The following is a 6,019-nucleotide window of genomic DNA, read 5'->3' as shown; positions in this document are numbered from 1 at the left end:
GAGGAAACGACAGGAGAAAGAATCTTTCCTCTGTATTTATCTCTCTCTGTGTGTTTTGTCAGCTCATAAAAGGGTCTTTCCTCATTTTTCCTCACTTTGTTTACTTCTTCTCTGTGTGTTTACTGCCCGGTGATTGGTCAGTCATCATTTCTTGGTACTGCTTTGATTGGACACGCAAACAAGACTGAATTTGTGTGTGTGTGTGTGTGTGTGTGTGTGTGCATCAGTTTGTTCATCTCTTCATTCTTCTTCATCCCTCTATTTATACATCTGCTCTTCCTCTGCAGCTGACAGAGAGAAACAAACCTTGTCGGACTGTTTTTGGTTTGTTGCTGTTTTTTGAGATGACAGAGAAGAAACAAGAGTCTGAGTTGTGTTTTCATGTATAAACAGAAGTAGTGTTCATTTCTATATTTGGAAATTTTACAATTCAGCTGAAGTTAAAGTCTTTTTATAGCAGAGAAATGATGGTAACAACATGAACTAAAAGTTTTTAGTAAACAAACATGAACATCAAAAATACGGTCGTCATAAACAAGGCATCCATCCAGAACATCAGCGAAAGAAAATTCAAATTAATGCACGTTTCCTTTCAATATTTACGAGATGACGTCATTAAAAGAGCAGCAGTCAAAGCTGATGAAAAAATGACGTTTCTGTTTGTTTCATGTATCGATGTGAGGAAGGTTACAGTCTCCTCATCATCGCTCATTCATGTTCGTCATCATTTATTCACTCAGTCTGTTTGCTTTTTATCTACACAACCTACTTTTACACAACAGGAAACACATTTTTTTGCAATATGTCAAGATTTTCTTGAATTTTCACACTTTTTTATATACATGAATTAAAAATGCAAATACAAACAGGTGGATGGAAACTCTGGATATGTGTGTGGGGGGGGGGGGGGGGTTGCACCAAAATTAAACCAACAAACTAGTTAAATGGTTATAAAAACTGTGTGGAAGTGAGGTAGAGACCTGCCTGACATAACTTCTAATTTGCAGATACTGAAATAACTGACCAGGTGGGAGATTAAATATCATCTAATGTAGAGATCCGTAATAGTAGACAGGCCATGACATCATCCAGCTGATAGTGGCGTCAGATCATAAAACACTTGTATGTGTCAAACCCCCATGAACCAACAATTCATACTTTGTCATTTAATTTGAAAGACTTGTTGCCAAAACCCAAAGAATATTTCCTCTAATCAGCTGTGTGACACATCTCAGATTAACCGTGGAGACGAGAGCAGCAGGTGATTTTCACCTGTTTAACTGCGTCAACTTAAACGTTTCAGAAGAAGAAGAAGAAACTGATAAATGCTGACGATTTCAGGGCACATGTGTCCTTACAACACCACCTAAAGAACAGCCTGATGGAAGGAAGTGAACGATGTTAAATAACTAGCTGTAAGATCCTCATGAACACAGCTTCAACATGATTCCACCGTGACCTCTGACCGGCAGAAGAGGATCAGATTTTTATTTCTTGTTGTTACTGTAGTCGCGGTTTGACGGACAGGTGAACAGGTGAGTCACATTACTTCATCCTTCCTGCTTGAGGAAGCTGCTGTGCTGAGCAGCGTGACCATGTCAAATCATCACCTCCTCCTGTGTCGCCATAAAACACTCACACTGACGTTTATCTAACTCTCTCTCTCTCTCTCTCCGTCTGTCGCTCTCTCTCTCCGTCTGTCGCTCTCTCTCTTTCTTCCTCCCTCACACATCAAAAACCTCAAAATCTGCAAACAACCAGAAACAAAGTGGAGCAGCAGAGTCTCAGCTTGAGTATTCTTTATAAAAACGTTAAAGCTGCAACGATTGGTCAAGTGACAGGAAACTAATGACTATTTTCATAACTGATTAGTCTTCGTAGTAACTGTCTAAGAAAAAAAATGATTCCAGCTTCTCAAATAAGAATATTTCCTGGTTTATTTAGTCCTCTATGGCAGTAATATTACAATAGTATTTATATCTTGTTCTGATGTCAGATGTTAAACATCATCTTGAGGTGAACGTCCGTAAAAACGCTGCCTGTCATCCTCCTCGCGATGACATCAGATTGTTTGTATATGCCCGTAAATGGCTGTCTGAGGCCTGTCTTGGTTGCTAAGGTGGTTGCTAAGGTGTTTTCCTGTTTTGTCCACTCACCATAAGAAGTGATTCCTGCTTCTTCAACAAAATAACTATTATTATAATTTGAATACTACATGGTGAGGACTGCTACGTTTGCCAACTGCAAAGTGTGATTTACTGTCTCACTACTTTCTGCTTTGAAATTTTGCAAACAGGATCCGGTCAGCAAGAAACTACCACTGTCTCTGCCTGCCAAAATACAGTGTGTGTGTGTGTGAGTGTGAGGTGGGGGGGCGTCATAACAGGAAGAACACATGGTGAAGACATCAGCAGTCTATAAATCTATGAGGTGGGCTATCTGCATGGAACAGAAGTCAAATCTCAGAGTGTCTGTACAGCAGTCAAAACATCGTCACCTATCTTCACTCTCGTCTCCGCTCCGCAGCTCAAACAGCAGCCTAGTTTATGGTTTCATCTGTTGCTGCGCTGACGTTTGAATTCACGCCAAAGTTCATGTAATCAAAGAACTTTTAGTTATGTCTGCTCTGATATTTTCTGTTGAAATAAAACCAATTAAGAAAAGATTCTTGTGAAAAAGGAAAAGGTGGTTTCGGGGAACACTTCTGGAGAAACTGCTTCTAAACAGCAACAGATGATTAAAAATAATTTAAAGCTGTTCTGCATTAAAACAAAACTAAGGAGGGTTTTAAATAAATATTTGTGATGTTTTTTGGGGGCTAAACAGTCAAAGAGAAAGAGAAACATCAGACAATGTCCAATGTTTGGATAACTGAATTATAAAAGTTATTGAACAGAAGGCTGAACAGGATTTAAAGTGGTTTTACTACAGACTGAGTGAATAAATTATGAGGTACATGAATCATGTGACTTAAACATCACTGAAGAGCTGAAAACATCAGATCTGTGTGGAGCGATGATGAGGAGACTGTAACCAGACAGAAATGTCATGTTTCCATCCTGTTTTCCATTGTTTGACCTTTGACTGTCGCTCTTTTAATGACGTCATCTCGTCGTGTCCTCTTCTTCTGCGATGGTTGAATGGAACCGACAGGAGAATTAGCGCCACCTGCTGTTTATCTCTTAATAGTCGCACAACAGGAGGGGACGGAAACCATAGACTGTCAAAAATAACGGATGTAGCCACCGTGACATCACCCGTTGGTTTGTGGATTCCTGCTTTGAAGCCGCGAGTTTGCATTTTGACTGCCGCCATCTTGGATTTTTGGAGCCAGAAGTGACCATATTTGGACAATAGGGTTGAGCTGACTCTAATGCTAGCTGCTAGCTTGGTTAGCACGGTGCATTTACAGTCTATGGTTCCCTGTGATAATGCTAATGCTAATGCTAATTTTCAATAGCGAAAAACAGGCTTAAGACCATTAAAACAAAACGTACTTACTGGAAACAACTGAACATCCGACTCTTTAGAGGATCTTTCAGTACAACCAAACACTGAATAAGACTTTTTTAGGTGATCAAAATGTTACAATTAACTTTCATGAACTGAAAATACACTGAAATAGCCGCGACTACAGCTATACTCTGTGAATCTGGGGTTACGGCATGGTTACGTGACCTAACCAACGTCATCGCTGTGGTAGCAACTTGACTGTGATGACACTGACCTGTCACTCGAAGCAGCCACGCCCTTAATTATGCATAACTTTGAGCCTTAATAAAATATAAACAAGTGAATTATATAAAAATTCACCCCCTGTACAGTTGTCATGAACGCGGAAATTAGCTATAGAGACCAAAACTGTTTGTTGTTTCAGGCTCTAAACATGTTTATTTCTGCTGTATTTCTGACTCACTTTTAGAGCCTCAAGTGGCCATTTGAGGAACTGCAGTTTTTGACACTTAGCTTCATTTTTAAGCCCCAGACGTTGCCGCTTGGTCCAGAGCCTCCATCCATCTGTAATCTAGCAAAGGTGACCTAGTTTTCTCCTCGAGCAAGCTGACATGAGGCCACTGTGCAATATGCGCAAGACTATTACATGTATTATTGCAAGAAAAATGAGCAGCTAGGTATATGTATCAACTTTTCTTTCATTCCAGAAGTCTTACAAGAAAGGGAAATACATATAATAAAGCCCTGGAGGACGGGAGCGGATGAATAAGAGTGAGCAGATGTGCTGGTTCAGGCAACAGAAACACTGCTGAACTGCTTGGAAATGGAGTCTGTTCGTCACCATTTTCGGTACATTATCACACTCTAACTGATCTTTTACTGTAAACCGTTTACAATCTGTTTACAGTTTACGTCAGTTTGTAAACTGTTTACAGTTTACATCATTACTGACATCACATCCTTTTATCGGGATGAATGCAGGGAAATTTCGGAGAACAGGAATGCTTTGTGATTACACCTTAAGATGTAAAGCAAACGTTCCCACAAGTTTGCAGAAGTGATCATTACAGAACTTCATTCATTCTGTTTATGACAGGGTTACTGCACAAAAAAATCTGCAATGAGAGTGAGAACAGGAATCTGTGAGCAACATTTCACAAACACACAGAAACAGCCTGAATGCATGAAGAAGACATGCTGTAAAACTGAGAGAATAAAGATCCCATAATCATCACACAGGCTGTGTATTAAATTAGGAAGCTGGAATCATTCACCACCTAAACAACACTTGTACATATGTGACACACAGAAAGAAAGATACGTTCTGTCCTCAGACTCATGACATATCAGTAAAATTTGTCCATAACTGATAAATGATCTTGAGTTCAGTGTTTGCAGGCACAGATGTCATGTTGCATATTTTCCTGGAAACACGACAATGTTGTTGGGTCAGTTTTTTTTAATTTTTTTATGAATGTGTTTGGACTTTTTTATTTAATCATGTGAAGTTATTTTATAGATTTGTGATTTTTAAGTCAATAAACGTCCTCCTGCTGTCCTCCAGAGACACCGTACACATCCGCACTTCACATCTGATGTGAATTTGTGGTCGGTTTCTGACTGTGTGGCAATACAAAGAAATGTGAAAAATCTGATTCCAAACATGTTTGTTCCACAGGTCCTAAATGAACGACCCGGATCAGATTATTGTGGGGTATTTCGCAAAGTTTAAAACTGACTAATAATTCTCATAAAACTGTCACAAAACTAACTAAACAGAAAATTAATCAACTTTTACTCCCAGACCTCCACTCCAAAGTAGCACTATCACACTATCAAGTACTGAATTATTCACACCCACATAGCAGCTATTAACTCAGATTTTCTGTGTCTTCACAGTCATGCCAGACCGAGTTGGGAAACAGATGGAGACTTTTTCAAATGTTTGAGTGTTACAGTAAGTAGAGACAGAAACAGGAGAAGAGGCGTGATTCTGTATCGTGGATCGAAACTAAAAGGTCAAAAAAATGTCTTTCTTTGTCCTCCTTCATTCTTCATGTCACACTCCAGGACCTGTTGTTTCCTAATAATCCAACACACAAACAGGATGTGAGGTCAGAGGTCACTGATATGAAGAAATGTAATGTAGAGATAGTACAAAAAAAAAAAGGCGATGTCAGATAAACAGAGAAGACAAAGGAATGAAGAGAAGAAAACAGAGAGCCAAAAAAAGCATCAGCACATTTGTTTTAGTGTCCTGTCTCCTCTGCTCCTTTAGCTACACAAACGCATCTTCTTCTCTTCTTCTTCCAGACTGAAGCGGCGTTTTTCTTCTCTGAAAACGGGAGCTTTTCCAAAACGTCCTCCAGAGTGTGTTAATGTGAAAACGGAGCTTTGTAGAAACGCTGTCATACCGCTGACAGAACAGATGGTGGCAGTATAGTGGTCTTTCATTGGAAGAGGAAGAAGAAGAAGAAGAAACACAACGACAATAAAAATGGCGGATGGCTTCATGTGAGTGTTGTTCTCTTTATCGTCTACTTTGACAGCTTGTTTAGAGTTAAAC

This window comes from Thunnus thynnus, chromosome 7 (assembly GCF_963924715.1).
Source record: "Thunnus thynnus chromosome 7, fThuThy2.1, whole genome shotgun sequence".
NCBI lineage: Eukaryota > Metazoa > Chordata > Actinopteri > Scombriformes > Scombridae > Thunnus > Thunnus thynnus.
Note: the sequence above shows the minus strand (reverse complement) of the source record.